This window comes from Triticum aestivum, chromosome 3A (assembly GCF_018294505.1).
Source record: "Triticum aestivum cultivar Chinese Spring chromosome 3A, IWGSC CS RefSeq v2.1, whole genome shotgun sequence".
Lineage (NCBI taxonomy): Eukaryota > Viridiplantae > Streptophyta > Magnoliopsida > Poales > Poaceae > Triticum > Triticum aestivum.
In genome coordinates, this window is record NC_057800.1 from 27,368,175 (window position 1) to 27,379,175 (window position 11,001).

Below are 11,001 nucleotides of genomic sequence, written 5' to 3' on the forward strand. Positions count from 1 at the left end.
TAGGAAGAGGAAATTCAAAACCTCCAAATATAATAGACGGAATTTTTCCAATAGAATTGATACTGTGAACTTGAGGTTATTTCTTCGGAAAGTGTACCGTATGCTCATTACCATTAACATGAAAAGTGACATTGCCTTTAGTGCAATCAATAACAGCCCTGCAGTATTCAAAAAGGGTCTTCCAAGAATAATAGACATACTATCATCCTCGGGAATATCAAGAATAACAAAATCCGTTAAAATAGTAACGTTTGCAACTACAACAGGCACATCCTCACAAATACCGACAGGTATAGCAGGTGATTTATCAGCCATTTGCAAAGATATTTCAGTAGGTTTCAACTTATTCAAATCAAGTCTACAATATAAAGAGAGAGGCATAACACTAACACCGGCTCCAAGATCGCATAAAGCAGTTATAACATAGTTTCTTTTAGTAGAGCATGGTATAGTGGGTACTCCTGGATCTCCAAGTTTCTTTGGTATTCCATCCTTAAAAGTATAATTAGCAAGCATGGTGCAAATTTCAGCTTCCGGTATCTTTCTTTTATTTGTAATAATATCTTTCATGTACTTAGCATAAGGATTGGTTTTGAGCATATCAGTTAATCGCTTACGCAAAAAGATAGGTCTAATCATTTCAACAAAGCGCTCAAAATCTTCATCATCCTTTTTCTTGGATGGTTTGGGAGGAAAAGGCATGGGTTTCTAAACCCATGGTTCTGTTTCTTTACCATGTTTCTGTAACACCCCGGATGTAACTTACCCAATTTGTACTCCAACTCTTGCCGTTTCCGGCATTAAGTTATTTTATTTTCTCGGGTTCGGGTTTTTTGTCTTCGTGTGTTGTTGTCATTGTCATGCATCTCATATCATGTCATCATGTGCATTGCATTTGCATACGTGTTCATCTCATGCATTCGAGCATTTCCCCGTTGTCCATTTTGCATTCCGGCGCTTCGTTCAAAGTCGCCGCCGCCCGCCCGCGCCTATCAGGTGCCGCCACGTGTCACCACCGCCGCCTTCCACCGTGCGGCCCGGGAGCCCGCTCCAGGCCCCCGCGGACCGAAGATCTCCCGCGCCCACACCCGGCTCCTCCTTCCCCGAGCGCCGCCCTTCGCCGGCCGGCGACGCCGCGCCCCATCGCCGGCCACCGCCACCGCGACCGGACCTCCTCGCCGCGGCGCCCCTTCGCCGCCCCGCTGCCTAACCCCTTCGTCGCCTCGCCGCCATTGTCGCCTCGCCGCCCCGCCGTCCGGCCATCCCCTGCTGCTCCGCCACTGCGTCTGCCTCTTCCGGCGCGGATCTGGCGAGATCCGCCGCCGCCTCGGATTCCGTGCCAACCCTAGATCTGAGAGAGGTTGTTTTTTTTCACTAAGTCCCCGGAATTTCCTAGCCCAAGTGCCCATGTTCATAGCACCGTATCTCCTCATCCGTAGCTCCGTTTTTGGCATATAGCATATCAAAATGTTCGCCTCAGAGAGTACATCATTTCATTCCATTGCATCATTTTCATTTGAGTTCATCTTGATGCCCGAAATGCTGTTAGAAAGGGCTACTTGAGATAATTGTCAGATCTGCTACTCCATTTGCATAATTGTCATTTTTGCCATGATTATTGTGTGCATGATATGCCCTTGAGCTCTACATATGTTTTGTTAAGGGTTTTATCATCTTTCCAGAGGTGCAACCCATTTATTTTTGTGATGTGTGTGGTGACTAGCACAAGCTTGCGAAGTGAGGCACTTGGTAGTGCTGATTTCAGGGACTTAGCAATTCCACTAAGTCCTTGGGCTGGTTATTTCATATGGCCATATGTTCTTGTTGTTTCTGAGAGATCCGTGCCTCTTTTGAGGATGATCAGTAAGGAAGTTTTGTTAATCTTGTAGTGCTCTATCCATCCATGTCTTTGTTTACAATTATGGAGCACCCTAGCTTGAGTCAATCGAGCTCTACTTTTCCTACTTTATGAATCTGGGCAGATTGTCAACTTGTTTGCAATTTTGCCGATGATGTTGTAGTTGACCCGTGCATGCTATGCTATTGTTATTGCCATGTCTAGCTTGAATTTTGTGTATTCTTGATGGGTGTATGCTTAGTATGTCATGATTTGCCCGTAGTGAGTGCATCGAGCTCGTAAACATGCCTACTTGATATCTGTTTTCAGCATGCTCCAGTTTTCACTAAGTCGGTGATCTGATTATGTTTTTGCCATGTTCCCATGCTTGCAATTGTATTTTCTGATCCCTTTTGGCTCAAGGTCACTCAGGGACTTTTGGTTAAGATCTTTGAGTAGCTCCATGGCATGCTTTACCTTGCCATGTTCAGGTCCTGTAGCATATAGTTTTGTTGCTCCGAAGAGTGCTACCTGATCTGAAATTCCAGACAAGTGTTAATTTCACTAAGTCTGAGATCTGTTTACCATATGCATTTTTGCCATGCTTGTTTGAACCTATTAATGGATGTTTTGGCCATAGCTCAGTGCTAGACTTTTGTTAAGCATCTTGAGTTCATCCCTGCCATGTATTTTGTTGTCATGTTTGGGTGTTGTAGCATGTTCATCTCATTGCATTCAGATGGATACTTGCTGTAAATCGCAGACCGATGACATATTTGAATCGCTTGCCATTTCCAAACCGTAACTCCGATTCCGGCGTTCTTTATATCGTTTTCAAGTGATTTCATCTCATCTTTCCAGTGGCACACTTGGATTTCCAAGTTGAGGCCAGGTTCTTGCATCCCTTGTCAATTCTTGCATATGCATCCCGCATCGCATCCCGCATAGCATATCATCCTTGCATCATATTGTTTGATCCTTGCACGTGGTTGATTGTGTCCTTGTTGCTTGTTTGTCTTGTTTGGGTAGATCCGGGAGACGAGTTCGCTAACGAGGAGCCCGTTGAGTTTGCTTTCGAGGATCCAGTCAACTCTGACAACTGTGCAGGCAAGATGATCATACCCTCGAAATCACTACTATCTTTGCTTGCTAGATGCTTGCTCTTTTGCTATGCCAATGCTACGATGCCTACCACTTGCTTTCAAGCCTCCTAAATTGCCATGTCAAACCTCTAACCCATCATGTCCTAGCAAACCGTTGAATGGCTATGTTACCACTTTGCTCAGCCCCTCTTATAGCGTTGCTAGTTGCAGGTGAAGATTGGAGGCCGTTCCTTGTTGGAACATTTATGTACTTGTTGGGATATCATTATATTATCTTGTTATATTAATGCATCTATACACTTGGTAAAGGGTGGAAGACTTGGCCTCTCGCCTAGTGTTTTGTTCCACTCTTGCCGCCCTAGTTTCCGTCATATCGGTGTTATGTTCCCGGATTTTGCGTTCCTTACGCGGTTGGGTTATAATGGGAACCCCTTGATAGTTCGCCTTGATTAAAGCTTTTCCAGCAATGCCCAACCTTGGTTTTACCATTTGCCACCTAGCTTCTTTTTCCCTTGGGTTTCCGGAGCATCGAGGGTCATCTTATTTAAACCCCCCCCCCCCGGGCCAGTGCTCCTCTGAGTGTTGGTCCGAACCGAGTAGACTGCGGGGCCAGCTCAGGGCAAGTTGGGGGTTGGTTTTACTCGTAGGATGTCTCATCTGAGTGTGCCCTGAGAACGAGATATGTGCAGCTCCTATCGGGATTTGTCGGCACATTCGGGCGGTATTGCTGGTCTTGTTTTAACCTGTCGAAGTGTCTTGAAGAACCGAGGTACCGAGTCTGAGCGGAATGTCTCGGGAGGAGGTCTATTCCTTCGTTGACCGTGAGAGCTTGTCATGGGCTAAGTTGGGACTCCCCTGCAGGGATTTGAAATTTCAAAAGCCGTGCCCGCGGTTATGGGCAGATGGGAATTTGTTAATGTCCGGTTGTAGATAACTTGAACCTTAACGTAATTAAAATGAATCAACTGTGTGAGTTACCGTGATGGCCTCTTCTCGGCGGAGTCCGGGAAGTGGACACGGTGTTGGAGTAATGTTTGCTGCAGGATTGCTCTCTAGTTATGCGTTCACGCTTTGCCTTCTCTTCTCGCTCTCTTTTGCGAACAGGTTAGCCACCATATATGCTAGTCGCTTGCTGCAGCTCCACATATATTTACCTTGCCTTACCTGTAAGCTTAAATAGTCTTGATCGCGAGGGTGCGAGATTGCTGAGTCCCTGTGGCTCACAGATTAATATTACACCAGATGCAGGGCCTGATGATACAGCTCCAGATGGCGCGCTTGAGCTCAAGTGGGAGTTCGACGAGGACTCTCAGCGATACTATGTTTCTTTTCCTGATGATCAGTAGTGGTGCCCAGTTGGGGTGATCGGGACCGTGTCGCATGTTGGGTTGTCTTTTATTTTGGCGCCGTAGTCGGGCCATGAGTGTTTGAATGTTGCAATGCTATTTATGTACTTGATTGACGTGGCAAGTGTAAGCCAACTATGTTATCTCCCCTTTTATTATCTATATTACATGGGATGTTGTGAAGATTGCCTAACTTGCGACATATGCCTTCAATGCGATTATGCCTCTAAGTCGTGCCTCGACACGTGGGAGATATAGTCGCATCGAGGGTGTTACAAGTTGGTAGTCAAAGCCTTCCCCGACCTTAGGAGCCCCCACTGATTGATTGTTTTTAGCAGCCGAGTTCTGTCTACAAAAATGTTTTGAGTCATTTAGGAATTATATATCGGAGAGTTTAGGAATTCTTTTTACTTCCCAGTCTCCTCATCGCTCTGGTAAGGCATCCTGACATAGAGTTTTGACTCTTCTCTTCTCAAAATTTCAAAAAAAAAATTAGGATCACGCGGGTATCTTGGAATCGTTCCGATGGTTTTTTGACGAGAACATTGTCTTGGTGCCTCCTGTCAGGGGTTTTGTGGAAGTGTCCCGGGGAGTTGAGCTCTGAGGTGTTGTCGTCATAATTTTATCGTTGCAGTTCTGGAATACCTGAGTTTAGTACGCCGACATCGAAAATCTCTTTTATGCAGTTCGTTGGTGAGATAACCTCGACGCCACCCAGTACTGGGGCGGGAGTTCGAGAGTATCGCCATAACTTGTATAACGGATGCTTTTCGAAGGTTGAGGTAGATGGTTTCCGAAGTTTTTCTCGGTTATGTGTTGAAGGATGGATATAGCTGGATGTAGGATTTGCTAGATTTGGGTGAGATATTATGCTTCCCCTGTATCCCCAACACCTGATTGCATAACCGGAAAGGTTCGGGAGTTTCATAGGTGGGAATTCTTGTAGCTCTAGTTTCTTCTTCCACAGATATTTGTTTTGAGATTGAGATTTCTTACCGAGTATTCGTTCTTGATCCATACCTTGTTGATTTATTTCTCTATCTAAATTCTAAGTGGCTTCTCAATTTATGGATACATGGCCATTTCAAGAGGAATACATCCGTTCATTTTGTTCGGATGGGAATACTATATGTTGCAATTTTCATTCCGTTGGATTCAGCTTCAATTTTTGTCTATCTATGTGCTAATGGATGTCACCCTCTTCAAGATGGCTCCCGCTAAGAGCACCAATCTGAATCAGAATCAAGATCCGCCACCACCTCTACCTCCTCCGGAGGCATGGCAAGCTGTGATGGCCGCAACCAATGCCAACACGCGGTTGATCATGCAAATTCTTCAAGAGCGCAATCAAGCGAACCAAGGCAACCAAGGGAACCAAGGCAACAATCAGAATCACTTTGCTACACTCGACCAGTTCCTTGCTAACGGGCCAAAGACTTTCAGCAATTGTGTTGAGGCAACTGATGCTCACGATTGGCTCGTGGATCTGTGCAAGCATTTCGAGTGCAGTAACGTCAGGCCTGAGGACTTTGTCAAATTCGCTTCCTTCCAACTCAAAGACCAAGCCGCAGAGTGGTTCCAGCAGTACAAGGATTCCAGAGGAGGACGTGTGATTACCTGGGATGAATTCCGTCAAGACTTCCGAGCTCATCATATCCCTCAAAGCGTGACTGAAAGCAAGCGTGAGGAATTCCGCAACCTGAAGCAAGGTTCTTTGTCTGTCTATGACTACAACAAGTTGTTCCAGAAGCTCGCCCGCTTTGCCAAGCAGGACGTCCCTGATGAGAAGAACATGATATACCAGTTCATAGGTGGTCTCAGAGAAGAAATTCAGCTAGCTCTTGTTCTCTTTGAGCCCTTGAGGTACGATGAGTTCTACAACATGGCACTGAAGCAAGAGGCTGCTCAAGTGAGGTGTGATGCTTCCAAGAAGCGAGTCAGAGATGCTACTCCTTCTTCCTCTACTCAAGTGGCCAAGCAGCAGAAGTATTGGCTTCCTCCTCCTCCGTTTCGTCAGCCATATCAAAAGAGCAAAGGTGGCAGTGGTTCTTCCCACCCACCCAACCCTGGCTTTCAGAACAAGACTTCGTCTCAAGCTCCAAGATCGAGTGCTCCGTATCACCGTCCGCTTTCAGAGGTCACGTGCAACAAGTGCCAACAGAAGGGTCACTATGCCAACAAGTGTTTCAACTAGAGGCGCCTTCCTCCTCCTCCTCCTGTCAGATCGGCAAGTACAGTTGTGGTCAAGCATAACCCCAAGCACGCCAAGGTCAACTTGATGAATGCAGCTCAGGCAGAGGATTCATCAGATGTCATTATGGGTGATCTTCCTGTTAACGATGTTCCCGCAAAAGTACTTTTTGATACTGGTGCATCGCATTCTTTCTTGTCATGCCCGTTTGCATCGAAGCACAATGTTGTTACTGAGATCATGCCCAAAGTCATGCAAGTTGTTTCTCCTGGTAAGCTTTTGACTTCTAGTTTGGTTGCTCCCGATATCTCTATCACGTTGGGCGATTACAAGTTTGTTTCTTCTCCGGTGGTTCTTGGTAATTCGGATATTGATCTTATTCTCGGGATGGATTGGCTTTCTAAGCACAAGGCGCATCTTGATTGTGCAGCCAGGCAGATTCAATTGACTCATTCGTCTGAGGATGTGATTGTCTTTGCCGCTCGTGATGATACTATCCGTCTGTTTTCTCTCAATGAGAAGGGTGAACTGGATGCTATCTCGCAAATTCCAGTCGTTTGCGACTATCAAGACGTCTTTCCAGAAGAGCTTCCAGGAATGCCTCTGCACCGGCCAGTTGAATTCGTCATTGATCTTGAGCCTGGCACGGAACCTGTGTGCAAGCGTCCTTACAAGCTCGGACCTGAAGAGTTGAAGGAGCTAAAGAAGCAACTCGATATTCAAGAGATAATGGGTCTCATCCGGCCTAGTTCTTCTCTGTGGGGTTGTGGTGTTCTTTTTGTGAAGAAGAAGGATGGAACGGACCGACTTTGTGTTGATTATCGTCCATTGAACAAGAAGACTATAAAGAACAAATACCCACTTCCCAACATCAATGAGCTGTTCGAACCACTCAAAGGCGCCCAAGTATTCTCCAAGCTTGATCTCCGTATGGGTTATCATCAGATTTGTATCCGTGAGTAAGATATTCCCAAGACGGCTTTCAGGACAAGCTATGGTTCATACGAATACACTGTCATGTCTTTTGGCCTCGTCAACGCTCCTCCGACGTTCTCTCGCATGATGAACTTCATCTTCAACGCCTACACCAATGACTTCGTTTTGGTCTATCTCAACAACATTCTGGTTTTCTCGAAGAACAAGGAAGATCATGCCAAGCACTTGCGATTGGTGCTCGATAAGCTCAAGGAACATCAGTTCTACGCCAAGTTCTCCAAGTGTGAATTTTGGCTCGATGAGGTTCTTTATCTTGGTTATATCATCTCTGCCAAGGGCATTGCCGTGAATCCTGAGAAGGTGTCTACAATTTTGAATTGGGAACCTCCTCAGAACGTGAAGCAACTCCGTAGCTTCCTCGGTCTCGCAAGCTACTGTCGAAGATTCGTTGAAAACTTTTCTAAGATCGCGAAGCCTCTCTCTAATCTTCTCCAGAAGCACATCAAGTACGTTTGGTCTCCGGAGTGTGACATTGCTTTCAACACTTTGAAAGAGAAGTTGATCACTGCTCCAGTTCTGACTCCGCCTGATGAATCCAAACCGTACGAGGTCTTTTGTGATGCCTCTCTCCAAGGTCTTGGAGCAGTGTTGATGCAAGAGAAGAAAGTTGTTGCTTATACCTCTCACCAATTGAAGCCTAATGAGAAGAACTACCCCACTCATGACCTCGAGTTGGCGGCAGTTGTGCATGCTCTTTTGACTTGGAGACATCTTCTATTGGGAAGAAAAGTGGACATTTTCACTTATCACAAGAGTCTCAAGTACATCTTCACTCAGCCTAATCTCAACCTCAGGAAAACTCGATGGGTCGAAATGATTCAAGAGTATAATCCGAGTATCGAGTATACTCCAGGCAAGGCCAATGTGATTGCTGACGCATTGAGCAGAAAGGCTTACTGCAACAGTCTGATTCTCAAGCCTTATCAACCCGAGCTTTGTGAAGTTTTCCGCAAACTTAACCTCCAAGTTGTTCCTCAAGGTTTCCTCGCCAACCTTCAAGTCTCTCCTACCTTAGAAGACCAGATTCGCCAAGCCCAGCTTCTTGATGCTATGGTGAAAAAGGTGAAGATTGGGATTGCCAAGAGTCAACCCAAGTACAAGTGCTACCGCCTTGATGACAAGGACACTCTCTTCTTCGAGGATCGTATTGTTGTGCCTAAAGGTGACCTTTGTAAAGTGATCATGAACGAGGCTCACAATTCTCTCCTCTCCATCCACCCTAGGAGTATGAAGATGTATCAGGACCTCAAGCAGGCTTATTGGTGGACTCGAATGAAGCGCGAGATTGCTCAATTCGTGAATGAGTGTGATGTCTGCAGAAGAGTGAAGGCAAAACACCAAAGGCCAGCTGGTCTCCTCCAACCTCTTGCCATTCCATAATGGAAGTTTGACCACATTGAAATGGACTTCGTGACTGGGTTTCCTAAGTCCAAGCGTGGCAATGATGCTATATTCGTTGTCATCGACAAACTCACTAAAGTGGCTCACTTTCTGCCTATCAAAGAGTCAATCACTGCAGCTCAATTGGCGGAACTCTATACCTCTCGAATTGTCTCTCTGCATGGTATTCCTCAAGTGATCTCTTCAGACAGTGGCAGCATCTTTACCTCCAAGTTTTGGGACTCTTTTCAGAAGGCCATGGGAACCAACATCCGCTTCAGCACAGCTTTCCATCCTCAAACTAGCGGTCAAGTCGAGCGTGTCAACCAGATTCTTGAAGATATGCTCAGGGCTTGTGTGATCTCCTTCGGCATGAAGTGGGAGGGTTGTCTTCCTTATGCTGAATTCTCCAACAACAACAGTTTTCAAGCAAGTTCGGGCAAGGCCCCTTTTGAAATTTTGTATGGCAGGAAGTGCCGTACCGCTCTCAACTGGTCTGAAACCGGTGAACGTCAGCTTCTCGAAAATGACTTAATCACAGAGGCAGAGGAAATGTGCAAAGTCATTCGAGATAACCTCAAAGCAGCCCAATCCCACCAGAAGAGCTACTATGATAGTAAGCACCGTGATTTGGCTTTCGAGATCGGAGATCATGTTTACCTCCGCGTCTCTCCTATGAAAGGTATTCGTCGCTTCGGTATCAAAGGGAAGCTAGCCCCAAGATACGTGGGACCTTTCAAGATTGTCAGCAAGAGAGGCGATCTCGCCTATCAACTCGAGCTTCCTTCAAACTTTGCAAATGTTCATGACGTGTTCCATGTCTCTCAGCTCCGAAAGTGCTTCAAGACTCCTGACCACACCGTCAACTTCGAGGACATTGAGCTCCAAGAAGACCTCTCATATCGTGAGCACCCCGTTGCTATCCTTGAAGAGACTGAACGCAAGACTCGCAACAAGTCAATCAAATTCTCAAAGTCAAGTGGTCACACCATTCCGACCGTGAAGCTACCTGGAAACGCGAGGATCACCTCCGTTCTGAGTACCCGGCGTTCTTTCAGTCCTAGATCTCGGGATGAGATCCTTTCGTAGTGGTGGAGTGTTGTAACACCCCGGATGTAACTTACCCAATTTGTACTCCAACTCTTGCCGTTCCCGGCGTTAAGTTATTTTATTTTCTCGGGTTCGGGTTTTTTTGTCTTCGTGGGTTGTTGTCATTGTCATACATCTCATATCATGTCATCATGTGCATTGCATTTGCATACGTGTTCATCTCATGCATTCGAGCATTTTCCCCGTTGTCCGTTTTGCATTCCGGCGCTTCGTTCAAAGTCGCCGCCGCCCGCCCGCGCCTATCAGGCGCCGCCACGTGTCACCACTTCCGCCTCCCACCGCGCGGCCCGGGAGCCCGCTCCAGGCCCCCGCGGCCCGAAGATCTCCCGCGCCCGCGCCCGGCTCCTCCTTCCCCGAGCGCCGCCCTTCGCCGGCCGGCGACGCCGCGCACCATCTCCGGCCACCGCCACCGCGATCGGACCTCCTCGCCGCGGCGCCCCTTCGCCGCCCCGCCGCCTAACCCCTTCGTCGCCTCGCCGCCATCGTTGCCTCGCCGCCCCGCCATCCGGCCATCCCCTGCGGCTCCGGCCACCGCGTCTGCCTCCTCCGCCGCGGATTTGGCGGGATCCGCCGCCGCCTCGGATTCCGTGCCAACCCTAGATCTGAGAGAGGTTGTTTTTTTACTAAGTCCCCGGAATTTCCTAGCCCAAGTGCCCATGTTCATAGCATCGTGTCTCCTCATCCGTAGCTCCGTTTTTGGCATATAGCATATCAAAATGTTCGCCTCAGAGAGTACATCATTTCGTTCCATTGCATCATTTTCATTTGAGTTCATCTTGATGCCCGAAATGCTGTTAGAAGAGGGCTACTTGAGATAATTGTCAGATCTGCTACTCCATTTGCATAATTGTCATTTTTGCCATGATTATTGTGTGCATGATATGCCCTTGAGCTCTACATATGTTTTGTTAAGGGTTTTGTCATCTTTCCAGAGGTGCAACCCATGTATTTTTGTGGTGTGTGTGGTTACTAGCACAAGCTTGCGAAGTGAGGCACTTGGTAGTGCTGATTTCAGGGACTTAGAAATTCCACTAAGTC